This window comes from Zonotrichia leucophrys, chromosome 5 (genome assembly GCF_028769735.1).
Source record: "Zonotrichia leucophrys gambelii isolate GWCS_2022_RI chromosome 5, RI_Zleu_2.0, whole genome shotgun sequence".
Lineage (NCBI taxonomy): Eukaryota > Metazoa > Chordata > Aves > Passeriformes > Passerellidae > Zonotrichia > Zonotrichia leucophrys.
The window spans coordinates 37,124,553-37,148,055 of NC_088175.1; the positions used below are offsets into that span (position 1 = coordinate 37,124,553).

Here is a 23,503-nt window from a genome sequence, read left to right on the forward strand (position 1 = left end):
ATAATCCTACATTTTTTATCAGTGCTGTAATTCCTTCCCTTCTCCAAAAAAAGGAAACTAATCATAAAGCACCAGAAACATTCTTATGTTCATTTTTTATTACTTTAAGTATGTAGGAATTATAGTCTACAGGGAAAGCAAGGTTGGTCTGTAATTAATTTTTTATAGATACTGCTTCACTGGTCTTAGTTCAGCTCCCTGAGTCCTATGGAAAAGCAGTGTCCATGAACCACAGTTTGGACTGTACTGCAAAGTCTGAGGTTATTGGGTCCTTTTCAGCAGATGGTATGAACAGAAATTTGCTCATGTGTTAAATCTTTCTATTTGGTGGCATAACTCAGCCATTCCTCTTAAGGTTTTCCTTATGTTGTGCTTTAACCCCAGACAGCAACCGAGTACCAGGCAACTGCTCAGTCACTCCATTCCACCTTGCCCTCATGGGGAGGGTTGGAGAGAAAGGATAAAGCTCATGGTTTGAGAGAAGATTAATTTCATAATTGAAACAAACTATAATAACAATAATAATAATACCAACAATAACAATGACAATGATAATAATAATTGTAGGACTGAGGAGAGAGACCGTAGTAGAACTTGAGAGAATCTAATGATGAACAATACAATTTTTCACCTCCCCCTGACTGACTGCCCACTACCTAGCAGCAATCATCCCCTTTTTTGGTAACTTCCCCCAGTCTATATACTGAGCCTGACATTCTGTGTTATGGAATATCCCTTTGGCCTGTTTGTGTCACCTGTTCTGGCTGTGCTCCTTCCCATCTTTTTGTGCAGCTCCTCCCTGACAGAGCACAAGATGCTGAAGAGTCCTTGACTTAGGATAAGCACTACTTATCTGCAAGCAAAATTTCAGTGTGTAATCAGCATTATTTTCATACTGAGTCCAAAAAACACAACACTACACCAGCTACTCAGACAAAAATAAACTCTCTGCCAACCGAGACATCCTGGAAGCAGATTGGCTACAGAATACTGCTTAGAAGTGTTTGTCTCTAGGCCCAAGATAAACATATTTTTTCATATCTGATAGCTTTTTTGTTAGACAATATATCTAGATATGAATAGAGCACAGATCTTTCTAACGATCAAGTACTCTTGTGCAAAGAATCAAGCAAGTCCTTGTCAATAAACCAATATACCTGCCTAAAAAAGAAACTGTATCGTGACCTGTCCTGTCACATATTGTTTGCCATCTTTTACTGAGTACAAGAGATGTGCATTAGACATACACTCTAAACCAGTAAACACTCAGGAAGCCAAAAAAATAAAAAAGCCAAACCAGAAAAACCAACCACACTGAGAAAAAGCTGTAAAACAATTCTGTTCAGATCTCTATAAATCCATTAATGCCGATTTTGATCTTCTGGTGCTGGAGCTGCCTTTACACTTTGATTTCATTTTCAAGCTTTGCTGCCCTTGGGGTTTTCTTATAGGAGTAGCATTTTATGACATAATCTATGAAGGTATCTGCATTCCTTGACAAGGTATTTGTGGCAGTCCACCTGGGAGGAAAATGCGCCTGGAGCAATTCTGCAACTTGACAACAGACGCATATGGGATGTCCCAGACCAGGGGTTTCAGCATCTTGCTGAATGCTTCCACTCTGTCTGAAGTACACTCTGAGCTTTTCTCATGAAGGGCTTGGCACTTAGACAGCTTTCCCCTTACTCTTATCACCCCTTGCTCTACATCAAACATGCCCATACTATACCCACTTGTTACTGGTATGGGTATGTACTGTCATAAAAGCCAACTTTGATTCTGAAAACTTACACTGGTATTTTAATAGGCAATAATTATTAAAGTCAATCTTACCTTAGAAATGGGTTGAGTGCCTTGGAATTTCCTTAAGCTTTTTTTGGCTCTGTCAACATCCAAAAAATATTCTAAGGCAGAAACAGGACTAAGATCAGAGTTTTTTTGCAGTACTCAGGAGTACTGAAATGCCTGAAATACTAAATTTGTTGGAGAACACATCCCTACCATAATACAGAAAACAAAAAACTCTCCCGAACTAAAATTTCATTCTAAACACATTCTAAAATTAAATTTAATTGCATTCATGACACCGGAAAATATTATATTTTCCTTCCTACAGTCAATAATTCTACTTGCCCCAATAAATCCAGCTAACTTGAAATGGGACACTTGTTTACCCCAGCACAACATGGCATCTTGAAAGAATGAGTATGCCAAGCAAATATTCATAAAACCTTTTTTTATGCTGTCCAGATAGGAAACATCTCTTCATCAGAGAAGAGAGAATGCCAGAAGCTCATAAGGTCAATGTTGCCTTTCTATTTTTTTTTCTTTTTTAAAGTAATTCTCTTGTATATAAAGCTTGTTGGTTTGGCATTGATACAACATGTGCTCTTATGATATAGAGAGAAAATCTGTCTGCTTGTCTCAGTGTTTATATTTATATAGTCACTGCTCAGCCCTAAAGCTGTTCTTCAGATCTCTAGCTAAAATAAATGTCACACACTGCTGAATTATTATAAAAATAATTCTGTTTATTTACAAATATGACAACAAGCTGGTAACTTACTGAGATTCTTGAAAGGATTTTCAGTCTTTACAGAGATATGTTCCAGCTAGCCTATTTCCACTCTCCCTGAATACCATATTCTAAATCCAGCTATTAGCCACTTGCCAATAGATGTGTCCAGTCTTAGTAGCTATGTATTATGATGGATATAAAGGACATTATTAGGTATTGGAAAAAAACTCTTAATGAAAAATAAAAATGCACTATCCTTTCTCACTTTTTATGACTGCACTTGGCAGCAACTTTTATCTTGTCTTCCAGGGTGCAGTAGAATTAAAACATGATGAGAAAATAAGAATAAAATTTGAGAATGAGATTTAAAATTAAATAGTATATATTGAGAATATATTATGATAACAATTAAATGCAGCATATTTTTGCTTAGTGCCAGTGTTTTACTATGCAGCAGCAATTTTTTGCGCACTTAACAAAAAGGATCCATTCCCCAACACAAACATTTTCTTTCAAAATCTGCAAAACCAGCAAAATGTTTACCAATGCACAAATAAATACAAAAGCAATCTCTTCTGTTTAAAACAAAGGTATTTGTTCTGTGTTTCTCTTGGGTAATTAAAATGAGCATGAAGAAATTGCCATGAGAGAGAGTAAGAGATAGAGCATATGAGATTGGGAAAAAATATTTAATGATTGAATTATTGTTTACTTAAATGCTTTAGAATATTCAGTATAACTCTGTCTACAGGTCTACATCTGACTTGTTCCAAAATATTTCAGACAGTGAAATAATTTCATTAAATATTTCCTCATGGTGATCCTGACCAATGATCCTGATCAAGGTAGACTAAATAGTTTCAAAGTATATCAGCCACTATCAATAAATCTCTTCTGCAGTAATTGTCATGAAATATTCCCATTTTTAAATAGGTAAAGAAGACCTCTCAGACAGTAGAGTCAGTAAAAAAGAAGGAACATACTTCTGACAGCTTTCTTTCCCCTTTTTTTCTAACCAACTTATATAAATTATCAGCACATATACATTGTCTGAAAAAAATATGTGAAGTGTCATTAACAGTTATGAACATAAATGAAGGATAGTAATAAATCTACATAAAAAATTTCTATGTTGAGTAAAGGCAAATTTACAAAAGCTTTGTCCAATGTTCTTCAAAACATAGAACTTTCCAAAGGATAAAAAAAAAATCTATTCAGTATAAAAGCCCTTCAGGAGTTCAAAACATTTGGCCTTAAAGAAAGTGCAGGCAGCTCATTATGGAGTATATGTACTTGAAAAGATATACAGAAATGCATGAAAGTTTATTTTCTATATATAGCAAGATGGCAAAAGGTACATTCTCAATTTATAATGAAGACATTTCAGAGGGTATAAAGGAGGGACTTTTCCTCCAAAAATTATTATTAGCATGCAGAAATCACATAGGAGCAGTGACTACATTGCATTTGGTATTCTTATTTAGAACAAGTAACCAGGATCAATTTGAAAAGGTGAGGTGTACATACGTAACAGCGATCACACATTGAGCTCTTTCTGGTGTTATAAATAAGGATTTTTTATTGCACTGTCCAATAATATTAGTAAAGCTGTTTGATGAAAAGTAGAGATTTCCATCTAATGTCATGGGATTTTAGTAGATGGAATAATAATTCATCCTCTCCTCCTCTCTCTAATGAACTCATCACCATGATACCTGACAGCCATATTAAAACCACAGAAGCCAGAAAAAGCAAAAATCCTGAACTGAGTGGTCAAACTCAGCTTTTGCCTCCAGCACTGATTTATGCCTTGAATGTAAGAATGTAGTAGATTGATTCAGATTTTCTTCTTATATTTTCCCACCCAGCTCACCTCTTTGCACACAGTGGAATTACCAATAGAAACATCTTGCCTTGACGTGTGACTTTGTGCTGCACACCTGGAGCCCACACTCGGGACAATATCAACAGCTGCAGAAATTTTGGTAGCTTCTGCAGAGAGATTTGCTTCCTTCCCTCTTCCAAATTTAGGGGATTTCTACAGATCTCAACTCTGTAAATTAACAAGCAGCTCTTTTCATTATTCAACTCTACCAGTGAAAATGTGAAATTGTTGAGACATTGTGTTAATCTAATGCTGAAACACAATCCAAGAAATAATTGCCCACAGGATTCAGGAAAGATGAATTACTGTGAGATGTAGTTAGGAAAAAAAAAATAAAGAATAACGCTAGTTACTAAACTGAATCCTGGAATAGAGGTGGTGGAGAAACAGATATCCCATGTATTTTTAAATCAGTTTCCATATTATCAAATAATTAAACAGTCTAACAATAAAATTGTACTCATCTAAGGAAAGAAAACAAAAGCTTTTTATTTTTTTCCTTTTAGGTGGAGTTCAACACCCTAATTGGATCTCTTTGGCTTATTTAGATCAACACTCTAACTGTCCTTCTAAGGAACTTTGGATGCTTATCGAGAATTAGAGTCTTCTAGCAAATGTGTATCTAAAATATGCGATGACCACAGATACCCAGCAGTCCAATAGAAATGAAAAAAATATTATGTGTAATAAATATATTTTTCTCTCCAGAGAAAGGAATCTGAGGGTAGTAGTAATTTAGGTTTGCTCTTTCTTGTATAAAACAACTCTAGTTTTCCATAGCATGGCAAATAATAACATCTGAAATAAAATATGAGAAGGGACATACATTTAAGTTGCTGCAACATTTTTCAGAGAATTTCAGAGATAACAACAGTCCTTGTGTGGAGAAATGGGAAAGAAAAAAGCCTTTTGACCACACTAGAGTACAGAAAAAAACATATACAGTTTAAAAAAAAGAAAACATTATTTCGTGGTTGCCAGAGATAGTAGGGGAAAACAGATGCCCTGGGATCTGCCCACACACCAGCAAAAACATCAGGCTTTCAGCCACAATAAATTACTGGTGTTAGATTAGCTTCAGAAAAAAAACCAACCAAAATCAAAATAATATCACTTATCTGTACTTGTAAGATTCAAACCAGATTTCCCAAAGTGGTAGAAAAAGTCATCAGCACAATGAGTCAGCATTAGAAAGTTCAAGAAAAAGTGCTTGTCCCAAGGTCCCATTAAAAGAAGATTACATACATCTCCTAATTAGGCCAGCTTTTCAGTTCTGAGGTTGAAATTACTGATGGTATAAAAGAGATCTTACTACCTAACAGTTTATTTAGCTAAAAATATGAAGTATAACCTCTAGAAGTGTTTAGACCTATACTAACAAGGAAGATAAAAAATATAAAATATGGTCAAGGTGTTATTTTTATGGTAACTTGAATCAATTTACACCTTGGTTGTTTAAATGAAAAAAACATATTCAACTAGTATGACACTTTAATTTTTTCTTTTGATGGGATTATAAAAATATAAAACCATTTAAAACAAGTCTCTGACATAATTCTGATGTAAAAGAGGGACATGGGGAAAGTTACTAGTTTGTGTGTTTTCTATATCTGGACCTGCCATTCCTCAGCTAAATTTAGAACACAACAGTAGAAAATCATTATGGACAAGTTTTAAACTGAGATTTAAATAAAGAAATATTAATTAACATCAAAGCTGCAAAATGTTGAGGGATTTTTTTTTTTGAGCTTCTAAAACATCAAACTTTTTACTTTTACAACTGAGGACTTCCTTTATGTCTTTACTGATGAATACAATTGGAATTTGTAAAAACATATGAGAATTTCAAAGCCAAATTAAAAATTCTATTTGAGAGTTCATAGATACAGAAGTCTGTAATGAAATGAACAGGGCCAGGAGACGACTTCTCCTTTATAATGCCTTTATTAAAAGTGATCAGCTCAGGATTGGGCGGCTCGGCAGGGCTGCAGTCCCCGTCGCCTCTCCCAGGGTGACTCAGAGGAGGAGAATATGCGCAGCTCCGTCCACTAGGGGCAGAGCCGGGGATCCAGTCCTCGTGGGAGCTTTAGGGCGTGAGGTCCCCCTCAGATGTTGCTTCTGAGCCTCGCCGGTTACCCTGGTCCTGGCGTCCGGACGACTCTCTGCTCAGGGAGAGAGGGGCTCCGAAGGTGTTCAGCATCTCTGCAGGCTCAGCACTCGGCTCTTCACGTCCAGACATCACTTTAATCTCTCAACTCTTATTTGGCTCGTTGTTTTTGGGGTTTTCTCGTTGCATCTCGAGTCGGGGTCCCACAAAGCATTCTGGACTTTGGAGTCACTTTGCATAACCCCCCCCACCCTCTCAGGTGTCTTCCCTATGTTGTAAGAGAGCACAGCCTCGGGGGAAGGGTCCACCGCACCCAGCCAGGCTTTTTACTAATACAAAAGAAGAGATAAGCCTCAACGACCCGGTATTACAATAACAAAGCACTAAGTATCCTGGCAGAGACCGACCCAACGGCGTCCCTGCAACTCCCTCCCACAAAAAAAACATTAACTGAATTTTTGTTCATAACATGTAAGCTTGTATGAAATCTCTGTAATTTCCTTATATAACAGTAACCGTTCTTATTTAATGTTTAAGAACCCGCTGCAGCAGATTTTGATATTATAAACCACAGAACAGGCTTGGGTCTTGCAGTTAAGGAGACATACTGATATTCCTACAAATTACTACAATAGTAACTTTTAATTGAATGAGAGCCTGCTGAAAAGAGACAAAACAGGTTGGAGATGTGCAAAGTAAACAGAAGCTTGCAGAAATACAGGCTTTTTGAAAAGATTCACTGTTATTGCCTCACCTACTTTAAAAAGAGACAAATGTACAAAGAACTAACATATGTAAAATCTTACATTAAAGTGAGATTACCTCGTTTAGAAGCACTAATACAGCAGGAAAGCAGCCTGCAGCCAGCAAAAGTGCTGCACAGTGGGAGGCTTATCCCAGCAAACAACAATTCACACCTGTTAATTACTCTGAATTAGCTCGCACACAATGCTAGGCGCTGCATTTATCCATTGTTTGGAAGCAATACCAATGTAATCTCTTACACTGTTGTTATAAGTGAAATTAAAACTTAACATGAGTCATTTCCTTGCAAATCATCAGAGCATTAACTCATCAAAGCATTTGCCAAAGGACCCTTAAAGATCCAGAATGATAAAGCTATGTAAATAATATGTACTTCAGGCTTGCTGACAATTATGGTAAAGTTGTTGATGGTGAGATTGCATAAACACTCTGTTTCAGGTAAATTACTATTTAAACCATCATTAGTTACCTAAAGTCTAAAATATATGTTTGCACCCATAATAATTTAAAAAAACAACTAATTGAAGTTTTACTTACAATTCAAACATTTTCCAATTAGAAAACGTCAATTAAATTTTAAAGTTCTAAAACAATGTTTAACTTAAACACTAGTCCAAATCTAACCATTTAACTTGACACACTTGAACAACTTAAAGCTTTTACAATTTTCTTTTAGTTTGTCATGCTAATGCTTGGACAAACTCAAAACAGAAGGCATGAAATATTTTGGGAATTCTTGCTTTATCAAAATTATTTATTAAAATACTTTTTCTACCTGTATCTACTTGTCTACCTAAAACATTTTTTGGGCAGCATTAGCAGTCCTGTTCTTACTACTAAACACTAACACGCTCACTCTCCCAGTAACTCTGTAGGTGGTTTTTCAGGACAGAAGAATTATAAAAATATTGTCTCTGCTTTTTGTGCATTCAAGGACTTCAGGCTGAATAAACTCCCAGGCATTCTGCACATTAAAAATAGTAGACTATATAATCATATTGAGAAACTCTTTAAGACAAATAGAAGTCTTAAAGAGAAAACACACTAATGGGGATTTTATAAAAATTTTATATTTATACAGACTCTGAATATGAAGAAGACTGTTCTGATTTTTTTAAGAGTTAAAAAGCTCTACAAATACAAACCAAATGGCAAAAAAGCCACAGCAACATCCAGGGGTTTGGGAGGGGGTCAGTAGGGAGAAAATTTAGAAATACCATCTGTCCTCTAAAAGCATTAATATTTCAAGATGATATATTTTATGCTGGTCTTTTCTCTTTACACTGAAAGCAGAGATTTGTACATTTGGAGACTTATTTATCTTTATTTCTGATTCCATCTATATTGACATTCATTTTGCTTTAAAAGCAATTTCCCACTGATTTTAGATAATCTCAATGACCTAAATTACGTAAGATCCTTAGCTTTTAGTGCTCAGGGAACATGAATCCTTTCTGAAATGTTTTTACTTATTAATGTATTTCAGGTGTCCACAAAACAATGAAGGGATCCTGGGCAATATATTTTCTATTGGTTTGGTTTTGCCCTTCATGTGAACAAGGAGTTTGATGGAGTAAGCCTGGTAGTCAAAGTTCACAGTCACTATGATTTCTTTTGTCAAATAGCTTTTTGCTTATGTAACTAACAATAAAAAGACCATTATCTGTTATTAAACACAGAATGATTGAGGTTGGAAGAGACGCCTTGAATTCTTCTTTTCCAGATCCCTGCTAAAGCAGGGTCAGTTACAGCATGCTGCCAAAGACTGCCAGTCAACTGTTGAATATGTCCAGGGATTTGGATTCCACAACCTCTCTGGACCTTTTCCAGAGCTCAACTGCCCTTATAATAAAAATGTTTTATCTCACATTCAGGTGTGTTGTCCTGTGGCTTTATTTGTGCTAAAGTTGGTCAGCAGCAGGTGATCAAGTTTGTTCAAGAACGAAATATATTCAGAAAACTTTTAAGTGATTATAATTCCAAGTGTTCTTCTGCAATGATGATGAATTGGGCTTGTACTTGGTCATATTTATAAAATGTTCAATTATACTCATTGAAATTCCCAATGCTAATAACTTTTCACGGTGCAACCCACATGTAATAGGTAGACTCTTCTGTACTAATGCCTTATTGATAACCAATGCATAAATAGATAAATTGATCAGTGGTATGGCTAAAGGTGAGGTTTGCCTGTGGCATTGATGTCAGAAAAACTTAAAAAGCCTCACAGTAATTATGAGTAGGTCTTGAAGTCATGATAATATGGTGCCAGAGCAATGGAGCTGTGAAGAGTTCCCAGGAGAAAAAAAATAATTTTTAATTTGTTGACAATTAATTCCTCAGAAATATTCAAACAAAAACTATAATAAATTATAAGATTGGATAATAATTTGGTGGTGGCTGATAGGATGAAAATACCACCTTGGATTACCGTAGAATATTATAATGCTTAAAAATATACTCCTGAGAGTAATTTATGTAAGTAAATTATATTATAATGTGCTGAACCAAGATCACCAGGGACTCAGGGTGCTGACAGGCTCACACACCATGTGAAAGAGCCCTGCTTTAAGGTCAACAGTTTTGGTGACCCAGATTGTACAGCTATAAAGCCTTGAACGGATCATCCTACTGTCCCAAGCAGTGGAGAATAGGATCAGGAAGGATCCCAGTGCACACCAAGCAGTTTATCAGGAGCTCCACCTCCTTCTCTCCGGTGTCCGGGTGGTAAGTGACTCAAAGGTGCAATGCTCTGGAGACATGAGCAAGGACAAAATAGCTGTGAATTCCTTGACTGGCAAGTGTATTTCGTTCTTTCTGTGAGAAATAATTAATGGTGTGCACAAAGAAAAGTGGTAAAAGAAATTTGTTTCTAGCTGGTAGATGCTCAATATCAGAGGAGAAGGTACCTTTGTTGATGCATCAGAGCAGAGAGTGAATATGTGGTACAAAGTGGTGGAAGCCCTTTTTCCCACGTAGATGCTCCGTCCTGAGGGAACATGAACCTTTGCTGATGAATTTGGAGCTGAGTGCAAGTGATATAGGGTATATACATATATATACATATATATATTTTTTATACATATATACACAGAAAAAATACAGGTGCCTTTTAAGTTAGGCAGTGAGGTCAGAGGGTTGACCACTTTTTGCACATGTTAAATTTACTACTTCAGACTTGTTAAATTGGAAATTATGTGTTGGCTCACATCAGGAGAATCCTGGAGGAAATTATCAGCTTTTGGAAACTATCATGCTGCCTCATAGACCTGGTTGAGCGGAAATGCAGGTTATATTGAATGTCTTTACAGTGCAGAAGACAAAAGAATAGTACTAGATAAGTTGAAAGGATATACAGAGGTTATAGGGTTTGAAAGGCATCTCCTTTTGACCTGAATCAATGTGCTCTTTGTAAGCAGCGAGGACATTGGAAAAATTAATGCTCCAACAGGGAAGTGAAGGATCAATCAGAGGAAATTAATGTTATAGTGCTGGAGGATTCTGACAATGACTGAGGAAGACCAGGGGAAAATATAATGGCATCCCCAGTCAATCCTCTAATTCCAATAAAGCTGGGAAATGAAACAATAGATTTTATTTTTATAAGGATAGCAGAGCCAGTAATAACTAGTTGTAAGAGCCCACTAAGCAAATACCAATTGTTGCAGTGATGGGAATAAGAACTTTGTGGCCATTCTTACAACCAGTAAAATATACCATTGGACATATTAAACTGATTTATGAGTTTTTACAATCTATGTATGCCAGAATGTCCTCTTCCATTGTTAAGATAAAATTTGTAATGCAAGTGATATTCTCAAATAACTTGTGAGAACTCTGCATAGCTACACATCCCAAAAGAAATGCAATGGAAGGCTCAGATCTACTGACTAATGGGCCAGACCTTGGGAGAACCTGAGGATGATATTCCTGGTGTGGCATTGAATGTGGTAATTCCTTGGGTATCAAAGAACCAGGTAAAGGAAAGAAAGTGACTTCGCTTAAAACTCAAACTACTAGCAAAGCCAGTGAGGGTAAATCAATATTTTATTCAACTGGAAGCACATAAAGGATTGGAGTCCATGATAAATACTTGAAGTATGGATTGCTTAGATAGTGTCAATCTGGATTTAATACTCCTACTTTACCAGCAAAGAAGCCTCATTTTTGGGAATACAGACTGGTACGGGACTTAAGAGTAATAAAACTACTGACATGGATGTACACTCTATCATAGCAAACTCCAGGTCTCACAAGCATGGAGCTGGCAAGGAGAATCTCATTCCTCAACCTGCTGGTCATGCTTTTTTTGATGCAGCTCAGGGTACGGTTGGCTTTTTGGATTGCAAACACAGATTGCCAGGTCATGTTAAGCTTCTTCTCCACCAAAACTCCAAATCCTTGTCCTCAGGTCTCCTATTAATCTGTTTTTGACACAGCCTTTATTGGTGCTTGGAACTCTGCCCATCCATTGTTAAAAACATTTCGTTAAATAATTCTGAGTTCAAATTTGATACACATAAACTCATTATTATTACAGATTTTTCTTTCAGTTATCCTTTGGTTCTCCATCTCTTCTGATAAAAGGCCTAGGACAACAGCCTGATAACTTCCAGGATTTGGCTCCAGATATGGCCTGAGAAAGTAGCAGTACTGTGGCATCTTAAAACAAGGTGTTTGGTGGATGCCCTTGCATGGGTGCATTCTCAAACTCTGCATGATGCTCAGCATCACTTGCATGGCACTGACCTTGCAGGTTTTTCACAGCAGCTTGCTGTCTTTGTGCTTGGGCCATAATGGGTTGCGTTTGTGTGATGAACTCTGAGACCTTTGTCAAAGAACACTGCATCAAAAAGCACAAAATCTGCCTACACATCTCCAAAGAAACCTAAGAGACTCCTAGGTTTCCTGAGGTTAAACCAGTTTACATTAGTTCTGAGTGTTTTGCAGATTGTCACTTATTCATCTCAATAGGGCGCAGATAGTGCTGGATGGCCATCTGTCCCTTGTTTCAGCTGCCAGCAATCAGCCACTTGGCAGGGCTAAACAAAGAATATCTCCATGATATTTAAAGACATACTGGACATTTTACCCTGAGATTCCTGCCAGCAGTTCTATATTTAGAAAGCATTTTATTTAAAAGAAGACTGAAAGTAAGTGGAGTGCTTCAGAGTCAAATGAGTCTGAAGAATAAGAGGAAATAAACATTGAAGCTTTTCAAGGATCTTAAAAGTTTATTAACTTCATTTAAAATGCATTTTTGTTCTTGCATTTTCAAAATCAAGACAAATGCATAATTAGATTATTATTAAATGAGTGTATTCTCCTACCTATTTTTCAAAATAGTATGAACTGGAGTGACATATATCTTCAAGAAACTTCTGACTCAGCAAATCTCCTTTCCAGAATGAAATGGGGGTAAATCTGAACTAGATCAAAGACTAACCAAACAGTAAAACTGATACTAATTTTTGTTTCCAAACATGCAAATGGGATAAACAACCAACTTTCTTCACACACACTGAAACAAAACTCTTCAAAGGACTACTGAACACTGTTGAAATTTCACTAACTACTTGACCATCATCACATAATCCCAAAGAGCAACGTTTTCTTTTTGGAATTAAAGAGAAATGTATTCCTCATTGCCCCTCTAAGTTCCATAACCCAAACAAATTTGGATAACCATGCATTAATGAAAGATACAAAGCTTTCTGGTAGCTGGCAAAAACCACAAAGCAAATACATAGAGGACTCATCATCCAGTGAACGTTCACCAGCAGAGGTTTTAAGGGATCACTATGTTCGATTTAGCCATTTGAGTCACTTTGGTCTTGAATAGACTTCATCAACATTTTCCGTGGCTTATCCAAAACATTTCTTGAATAAAAGCTGCCTATGACTCACTTAAAAAAAAAAAATAAAAACAAGCCCATCCAAGAGTTGCTCTTCCTACAATATTACAAGTATTTAAACATATTTTCCATTAAGTTCTGATATAGTTTAAATTTCTTCCCCCAGGCACATATGGCAGCTGAGAAGCATAACACACTGTGGTATGTTACTACAAAGATTATTTAGTAAAGGAAACACATATATAACTACCTGTAACTTAAATTTCCTTGCTATCCTGGACATGTCTGAGAATTTTTGTTCAATTCTGATGTAAATCTTTTTTGCTCCTGAAAGTTGCTATTTCTATCACCTACTCTGATCAAGCCTGCAAGGGAAAACAGTAATCCAATCCTTTCCTTTCCTTTCCTTTCCTTTCCTTTCCTTTCCTTTCCTTTCCTTTCCTTTCCTTTTCCTTTCCTTTCCTTTCCTTTCTTTCTTTTCTTTTCTTTTCTTTTCTTTTCTTTTCTTTTCTTTTCTTTTCTTTTCTTTTCTTTTCTTTTCTTTTCTTTTCTTTTCTTTTCTTTTCTTTTCTTTTCTTTTCTTTTCTTTTCTTTTTTCTTTTCTTTTCTTTTTTCTTTTCTTTTCTTTTTTCTTTCTTTATTTTATTCCTAGTCTTAAAAGGATTATGTAAAATTATCCTTGTTTTTTGTCTTTTCAAGTTGCAGCAAACCATGTCAGAGCTTTTACAGGCATATGATAATATGATCAAAGTTATCAAGGAAATGTAACACTGCTTAGCCCCTAAAAGAATTAACGCAAAGGAACCAAAATTCCTGTTCATCAGTTCAACTCATGTACAAAAATCCCTTAATGAGAAAGAAAAATCAAATAATTTAAACTCTAAAACCGTCCAACAGATTGCACTTATACTCTAACAGCATCAGGATGATTATGGTGGTTGATGGCCCAGAGAACATAGGTTGGAGTTTTAAGTGCAAGACTGATGAGCAGTAAGTTTCAAGCCAGTTTTGATAAAGTGATGCATCATTAATATATATTTGCTGAATATAATCCTTTGAGAAGATTTAAATTTTGATGACAAAATTTGAAATCCTCATCCAATTTAAAACTCATGAGACATGAAATTAGCATTAGAATGAGGCTGATTTCAGACTCTTTTGAGTGATGACAGTATCAATTAAAGCTAGCACAAATAATCATATAATCTTATTTAAAAACCCAACAAATTTTTAGGTATGGAAAACATGCTTGTACCTTAAGTTCAGAGAAGGCATTGGAATTTTAGTTTGCTGTGACCCACAGTTTTAGCTAAATTAAAAGACTTCTATCTCTCATCTTATTATTTTATTTTCTTGCATCATTGTAGATTAGCCTAAAATAACAAATTATAAGGTATGGTTTGCTACCAGCATAAAATGGGCTTTATTAGAATTAAATGCCATTTAAAATATGGCGTTACAGACATTAAGTTTTTCAAAACACCTTAAACAGTAAATACAAGCAATAAATCTTATATTGTGGAATCTAATAGAACAGTGCAACTAGCCTTTAGCTCTTAAGATTCACTATCAATGCTTAAACCTCCATGAACCAGACAGCCTTGGTATGTGTACTGCAAACATCAAGAACAGGTTTTAATTAAAGTTTTAAAAGCATGATGTCAATAGCTTCAGCAGGTGGCATATAAAGTTATAGTGACATTCTTCCTCATGCTGCTGAAACAAAGTGCATTAGAGACTTCATTTCTTGAAATTTTTGCATAGAAAAAAAACTACAGGGGAGCTGAATGGATTTTTCATGTGGATTTTTAAAATTAGTCAGCAGAAGAAAGCAGAAAATTGAGAGCTTTGAAACAAGACAGAAAATGAGAAATTCTTATTATATTATCATAACTGCAATTTTAGCAATTTAGCATTCCACAACATAAAGGGGAAAAAAGGCCCTCCTTGTTATATATACATGCAATCCTCATTTGCATTATATGAGATTAATTTTATTTGTTTAAAAATAATGTCTAGAGATTTAAAGATGTAAGGATCTCCTCTGTAATGATACCCATTCTTTTGGCATTTTCAGTAGCTGATTATTGCTTTCTAGGATATTCCACCTAATCTATACAAGTCACAGGAGACTGCATATAAACTGTGCCATATCAGAGGTTCTTGGCCTCCACTCACCCCTCTTGCACCAGCTGCTCAGCAATCTTTGCACTGGGAACGGAGGGTATGTGAACCCTGGCTTTGATTTGATGGGTGAACAGCCACAGCATTTACTGCATGAATAAATAACGCAGGCCAAATTCATGCTTTGTCTAATTCCATTAGAATGAATGCGCTTACTCCAGGGATCAAAGTAGTTGGTGGGTAAGTGTGCACAAGGGCAGTAAATTATGGTGGTATCTGCCTTCCTTGAAGATCTAAAATGTGAAACACAAAGAAATTTCATGGCAGGGGAGGAAAACAGTTTGATTTATAAAGAATGAGCTAGACATTCAGTAATTGAATAGTGCTCTCTTTGACACTGTTTAGGACAAATGTAGGTATTTATGTTTATTTTTTGGCCATTTTATTCTTCAAAAATACAAGAATTTCATTCTTGAAACAACAGAGGAACCATAAACCCATAATCACAGGGACTATCACCATCCATAAAGTGTTTTCTTTGAATGCACTTTATTTGGCTTACCTGTTATCAGCCAATTTTGGCATTAAACTCATGCAACCTAGCCAAAATACAACAAATAAACTTGAATGTTAAAAAACAAACTTTCCCTGAAACTTCAGTCTCACCAACTCAGTTAATAATTCTATAAATTCACGTAGCTTTTGATGCAGTTCCCATTCCAGAAACTGTCTTACATACATGTGTGTGTGCATATACATATGTATATACACATATACATACACACACACATATATATGTATAAAATACTGTTGGCTCATTTTAACAACAGTATAGTGAATATCAAGGCAAGACCTAAAAGGAGATGACCTCTGCTTGCTTCTGTGTTAGCTTGATCCAAAATGTGTTGGACTCACAGGAGAAGTCTCGTATAATGAAAGACTGGAACAGAACCAAATTTATAAAAAACTGCTCATCCCAACTGGGATTAATTAGACAATTGATTAGTGTCATAGAGTAAAAACATTCAATAACCCTTTAAAAATGTTTCTAAGAGTTGTTATTTTTAAGCCCTTTTTAGGCTTTGATACTTGCAAAATCACCCTAATTTAACGAAAAACAAAGAAAAATCCCTTTTGTTTCTTTCTTACCTGAGCTGCTGATATACTGTGGCTTAAGGAGATGTGTCCTTCTGTCCTTTTACCTTCATCAGGCATTGCCAGCTTGGAATCACCACCTTTTTTCCACTGTTTGACTAATCTGAGAATTATGCACCAGAAGGCAGAGAGAAGGATACTGGCTGATTGTCATAGGATAAAACATCAAAAGTTGGAAAGAAATAGTTTTGTTTCTGTATTAAAGTTAGGGTAAATTGACATGGCAGAAACAAAGTAAATGAAACTTCAGAGCTTACTCTTCAGAATTCCTTTTGAAGAGGAGAAGGGAAAGGAGAGAAAGAGCAGAGATTTAGCCTGATGTTAAAAGTATGGAAGGGCCAAATATTTTACACGTGTAACTCAACTAAATTTCAGTAGAGCTCACTGTATCCATTAGTAGCAGCTACATTTCAGACGCACTAAACACTTTGTTTATCCTGCTTTAGTTCCATAAGACTAGATACAGTAAATAGCCTACACCAGATACAGCTTATAGCTGAAGAGCCTGAAGTTTGAAGAGATACAGAAGTTACGTAGTAGCAAAGGACCATAAACCCTCTTTATATTGGAGGCTGGGAAGGAAAACAGAGCTTCTACCATGCCAGTGCTGCATGAAAAATGGATTATCAGTGGGAATGAAAAAAGGCTACAGTCTGCACTAACTCAGAGTTCTTTTCCAGCTTTTTTCCTCTGTCTAATCTGCCACTTCAAAATTTTATATTACTTTCAGTCCTCTGGACTTTGTTTAGCTAGTTTTTAGAACAACATAGATTTGGATCATAAAATTTTAATTTTTATTGAAACTATTTTTGATTGGAAACTATTTTTTAACAGAAATATAAGTATAGACTCAGATACATACATACATATATATATATATATATATATTATTATGATTGAATTTTACTCAAATTATGTTAAAGCATAACACTCCCTTGCTCTACTCTTTTATCATACTTCTAGTTTGAACAACTTTAATTTTGAGATTGGGGAAAGCACAAAGAGAAACATCCTCATAATTTTTTATCTCATCTTATCTCACTTTTTAGGTTTGTTTTCTCCAGTTTAATTTATTATCTTTAATAAATTACAAATTTATCAAATATAAACCACCTGCTTTTAGACTGAAAAACACTGACATCCTAATTGATTAGTGATCACCTCTGTCCATACTGCTTTTCTGTTCCACCTTTTGAGATTGTAATTGACAGTTTTATCAATAACCTAACAAAACAATATTTTTTCATCTTTTGGGGACAACCGATCTTAATGCACTGACCCGGCCTTAGAAAGCACAAGGAGTGTGAAAGACAGCTTTCAGATTAGATGTGGTCAGCACCTGGCTGGCAATTAGATTTTTTAGTTGGTGAGTTCAGGCAGCTGTGTCATGGAGAACATGCTTTTGTATCCAGAGGAAATTCTTGTTTAATATGCATTTCAGATGTTGCTGCTTTTCAAAATTTTACGGAGAGGCATCCAGCATTAGTGTGTCTTTTAGCTCAGTCTCATTCTTCCTCTTCAATTTATTACAGTTTTATGGAAATTAAAAATGAGCTGTGCGAAGAAAGGGAGAAGAGATATTTTTGGAATGCTTTAATATCCTGTCAGCAAGCTCTCCAGACAGAGTTAAGAAATTTTGATAGGATGGATATTTTTTTTTCTTTCTTTCCATCTTGCTTACTAAAAATAAATCATATGAAGATGTACAGTTTCACAGAAAATCACTCTGCAATAAAAAGTACCCATTATAGAGCGTCAATGGGTGTGATAACATGCATAATTTACCTAGGGGGAGTATGCAATTAGAAAATTAACCTTTTACGTTTCTCTCCTTAATCAGGTGCAACAAATGACTACAGAATAACACATTAGCAGCTGTATTTAGTGTATTTGCAAGCTATTAACAAGAAATTGATTATGCTTCAAAAGAGGAGAATTGAATCTGTGTCTATGAAAAGCACAGTTTGAGATGGCATGGTGGATCTTCATATTCTTTTTATTCTTCCTTTCATTCTGGTAAAGGTGCATTACCAATACCAGGCATCCTAAGAACATGTTCAAATACCTTAATTCTTCCTGCTTTCAGGAACAAATATTTTTGTCATGTCTTTCTAACATCGTGACTCCAGCTTTGAAAAGGGCTATTTAAAGCCAATTGTAATGACTTTTTTTCAAACGAGATTAATATTTTTCTATTAAGAAATGGATAGACACCAATTTCATTATGAAAGAGTAGTCTACAAGTAATAATGTATTTTAATCGCTATGAACTTTATCTCAAATTATTAAAGTAGCAAAATTAAAGTCTCCATATCTGGCTGCCATTATCCAGAATATTTCTGCTCCTGTATTGTCAGCCATACAAAACATCATGTCTGTGATGGTCTCAGAGGAATTTGGGATGACAGCAGGAGATACAAAGGCCAATAGTGCAATCCTCTCTTTCAGCATGTTATACTTTGTGCTATCATCTATCAGAAATGACAAGGGCTATGAGAGGATTGTCCCCTTTTCCCACATATTGAAACAATGTGATTTCTGTCATTCTGAAGATTGTTGCTCTTCAACAATATACATATAAACTTCTGAGGGAATTTGATAGAGTTTCACTAGTAAGTGGAAAAGAGTCAGTTTTACAAGGAGCAGTCAGGCTCTGAAAGAAAAAAAAAAGATCTGTTTTGGAAGATGTAGGGATACCAGCATCAGTATAACTGAGACTGACCCATTCCCCTCACAGCAAGGGAAAATTAAACATTAGGAAAATTGCTTTGCCAGTCACTCTTCAGAATGTCTAACATTTCACCAATGATTTTTTCCTTTATCAGGAAAATTTAGAAGACGGTAAAAAGCCAAACTCAAGATCTTAGCCTCTTTGACAGGGCTATGTAAGTTTCAATTTCTTTGTCTATCAGCTTAGGATAGCAAGAGTCCCTTACCTCACAGCTGACTGACTGAATGCAGGAATGTTTAAAGTTTGTGCAATTAGAATGGGGCTCAGCATCATAGGTATCTTTAAAAACTTAGAGAAATTTCAGTTCTATAGCTAGTAGTTTTATTCAGACTTTTTTCCTCTGTTGTTATTCCTGGATAATACACCACAGAAATGTCTCTTTATACAGTTATCTGGGACACCTTATTCTGATTTTGTACTTCGCTCATGCTTATTCAGAGTTTCATTCTTGGGGGAAAAAAAAGCCAAATCTGATTAGTTGGGCTTATTCAAGAGAAGGACTGAAATGTATGTATTGAAACAAGCTTCAGATTGTGCTCTTGAAGGTGTTCCACTGTGACTAGAAAGAGAGGGTTCAGGTGGCCCCTTTTCGGGGTTAAGTTCCCTTGAATGGAGAAACTCAAGCCCAAAATGTTAGGATTTTACCAACTTGTTAATCAGTGAGGTTTGACATATATACAGTAAAAGAGCTGGGGTGACAGCCTAGACCAATTGTTAGAATCCCTAAAAACACAGTGGTGAAGCACGATCACCTCTTCCTTCTCCTGTGACTCAGTTTTAAATATCAAGCATCTACATTTGTGCTTTTCAAGGCTGCACATACAGACATTGTGCTTCCTGATGGAAACTAGATAAAGACTCCTTGGGCAGCTTCATGCAGAGGAAGTGAAATTTTGTCCACTTTCCACCACAATGGAAAGGATCTCTCCTGAGTGCAGCTGTACAGGAAGGTAGAGGTGGATCTTAAGCAGAGCATTTGCTGGTTCACTGACTTTCATTACAATTCTGCAATAATGTTGGAATATATTCACCTCAGCACTGTGCAAATAGACTTTTAAAGACTCTACAAGTGTGCATAAGAACCTGCACCATCACAGAGTGCCTTAAGTATATGTTGTGTGGCATCATACACAGATGTGTGGGATATTATGTACACGTATGCATGTATATGTGTGCTGTTATCTCCCTGTGCTCAATGTTTAAAGCCAGCAATCTTCCTGTGCAAACATGAGATATATTCTACCTGATGACTGCAGATAAACATTTATCAGGATGTTGGTTTCACCTACTTGACAGGCCACACCCCAAATATAGTATGACAGGCCTAAAATAAATCTATTTGGTTCTGTTGCAGAATGTTTTTTCCCCTGGGACACCGAAAGTGAGACGTCAGAATTGTGTTCAATAATGCTCAAGTTATTTCACTGCAGAGGATAGAAACAGAAAAATAGTGCTTAAAAGGTGATCTTCTGGACTGTATTTTATAATCTTTGCGGGTTATGATGAACGTTCACATTTTTCATCAGCAGGACTGCAGATGAGTCACCTTATTGCTTTGGGTAAAAACAGAACTTGTAAAACTTGACTTAGTATGTTGTACTGATATATATTTTTAAACTTAAACAAGTGCTTCAAATGTAATTATTAAAGCAGTTGAGCAGATCCTGACCTGGTTTTGGTTTTACAGTTACATAACAGAGAATATTACCTGCTCATATTGCTTTTGAAAAGACAATGGGTTCAATCTATTTCATGGTATAGTTTAAAGGTTAGCCCTGATGAACGGCTGTTTGCAAGGTTCTGAGGAAAATATAATAGCAATCTCTATCCTTCTGCACCTAAAAAAATAGGAATATCTCCAGGGACTTGGATTACAAATTTAATTTTTGATAATTAACTATATCAAAGTAACAATATGCTTTAATGAGACATTACACTGAATGGTCATCAGAGTTTATAACTTATTTAGAAGCTTCTTAACAAATGAGCCATTCTGAGTGTTATTACTACCCTTCATTAATTGAAGTATGCAATAAGAGTACAGTTCACATACAAGAACATCATTTTTAAACTTCTAATACTGCATACATCAAGTTTCCCATCATTATATCAAAGTGCTATGCCTTTTTACTAGCAATAAAATCAATAACCTTGATAATAATTGGTGACTATTAAACATTTTGGAAGTTCATGTAAGGCCTTCAGCTCATAATACCTTAATTTAGGTAATTTTGGCTTATTTTCTTTTCAGAGAAAGGTGATGAGTTGATAAAAACAAAACATATCATAGGTTATTAATTTCAGTCCTATCAGATCGGAGAACAGAAACACCAACATAAAAATGACACAAGAGTATTACCTAGAGTTGAAAAGGCATGGAAAATTCTAATTACTTCAAGAGGGTTCACATGGTCCCAACTCTCATTCCTATCTTGGTCTCTCTGGATGCCATTTCTTCCTTCCATCATGTCAACAGCTCCACACAGCTTGGCTCAGTGAGTGCACTGGGGATGCAGTCAGTCCCACTGTCCATGTCAATGTCAAACAGCATCGGTCCCAGGGCCAATCCCTAAGGAATGCCACTTGTCACTCATCTCCATTTGGACACTGAGACATTCACCCTACTCTTTAAGTGCAACCTTCCAGGCAATTCTTTTCCTACTGAGCGGTTCATCTATCAGATCCACATCTGTCCAGGTTAGAGGCAAGGATATCGTGTGGGACAGTGTCAAATGCTCTGCATGAATCCGGGTAGATGGTGTCAATCCTTCTTGCCTCATTCAGTATTACTGTCACCTTGTCATAGATGATCACCAAATTTGTCAGGCATGATTTGCCCTTAGTGAAGCCTTGCTGACTGACACCAATCACTTTGTTTGCCATGAGCCTTAGCATAGTTTCCATGATTTTGACAAGCACTGAGGTCTGGCTGACTGGTCTGTATCCTTCCTCAGGTGTTCCTTATTTCACTTTTTAAAAATGGGGGTAGTAGTTCCCCTATTGCAGTCAGTAAGAACTTCTGGACTCCACAACTTCTCAAACAGGATGGATAGTGGCCTAGCCACTTCCTCTAACAGTTGCCTCAGGTGCCCACCCTTCTGCCTTGAGCCCAGTTTGAGCCTCTGCAGTCAGACAAAGCAACATCTCACCTTGAGAGAGGCATCCTCCCCATCCTCCTTCCAAGAAAGCTGCCACACCTGGCTCCCCAGAGCCATCTCTAATGGGAGTGGGGTGGGTGCTGTCCTGTCAGGTCCTGACTGTGCCTCTGCAGCAGCTCCCCATTTCAGGAAACTTCCCCGGAGAACAAAATCCCCACCTCTGCTCTGGGGGCACTCACTTTTCTTAGCTCATTCTTCAGTATTTCTGCAAAGAGAACAAAATTAACATTGTTATGAGTCAAATAACAAACATTGATTTGAACTAGTCTTCTACATGCTAAGATAAATTTAAGGTCATGATTTTACTTTCATTAATATCTAAAATTACTAATGCCGTATCAGTCTGTTACTGGACCTCCAGATAAAGCTGATTTGACCTGGAATCTGGAATAATGAAATAATTCTGTCAAATGAGCCAGTGTGCATGGTTTAGTTTATTCTTAATAGAAGGTAGTGGTCGATACCTGAAAAGTTACAGTAATGTAAACATAGACTAATATGAATCCATTAATATAAAAACAACCAGTCAAGAGGTTGGGGTTTTTTTGTTGCATTTAGCCTTTGCTGTAGTATTTAAATTTTTTTGCTTGGTTTTCTTTTGATTTTTTTTTTTTTTTAACAATGCTTGAAATTCAAGTTCACCAGCCCTTTGCAAGAGCTCTGTGAGTTCTGTCAGTCTTCATCATTTCCTGTATATATTCTGAAGTGTGTGTTTTGCCAGAGACCCTTGTAAAACTTCTTGAAATTGCCTCATGCCAGAACTGGATATTGTCAGTGAGGATATTATTGCAATTATAGGAACTTAGAGGAGAAATATTTAAACCTTGTAACACTGACAAAAAATAATGAATTTTTTGTTAATGTTTACTTCCATGGATGTATATTATATCCCATCACTTTTAGAAGAAAGACAAGGTGCGAACTTTAAAAGCTTTATATAAAAAGGTGATTTGTAGGTGACTGAGAGCTAAGATTAGGTGCGAGTTGGTGGCAAATAATAAATCAGTAAGGCAGTTTTGATCTATTCATTATTATCATAACCTTGACCCAAAAGGGGACTATCATCAATAAATACCACAGTATTCTTAAAATATATGGCAGTATTCTTATAATATTTGAAATTTTTTCTATTTACATAACTTATTTCTCTACAATATGGCTTAAGAATACTGAATTCAATATCTTGGGCAAAATTCTACTTCTGC

General features: G+C 36.0%; 1 long non-coding RNA gene across 1 annotated transcript; it reads right to left on the reverse strand.

Moving 5' to 3' along the window:
- Window positions 1–735: 735 nt before the first annotated feature.
- LOC135448093 (uncharacterized) lies at window positions 736–4,507 on the reverse strand. The gene is made up of 3 exons (XR_010440390.1): window positions 4,392–4,507; window positions 1,834–1,904; window positions 736–853 (listed from the first exon to the last, which is right to left on the reverse strand). It is a non-coding gene; the product is annotated as an uncharacterized LOC135448093 (long non-coding RNA).
- Window positions 4,508–23,503: the final 18,996 nt, after the last annotated feature.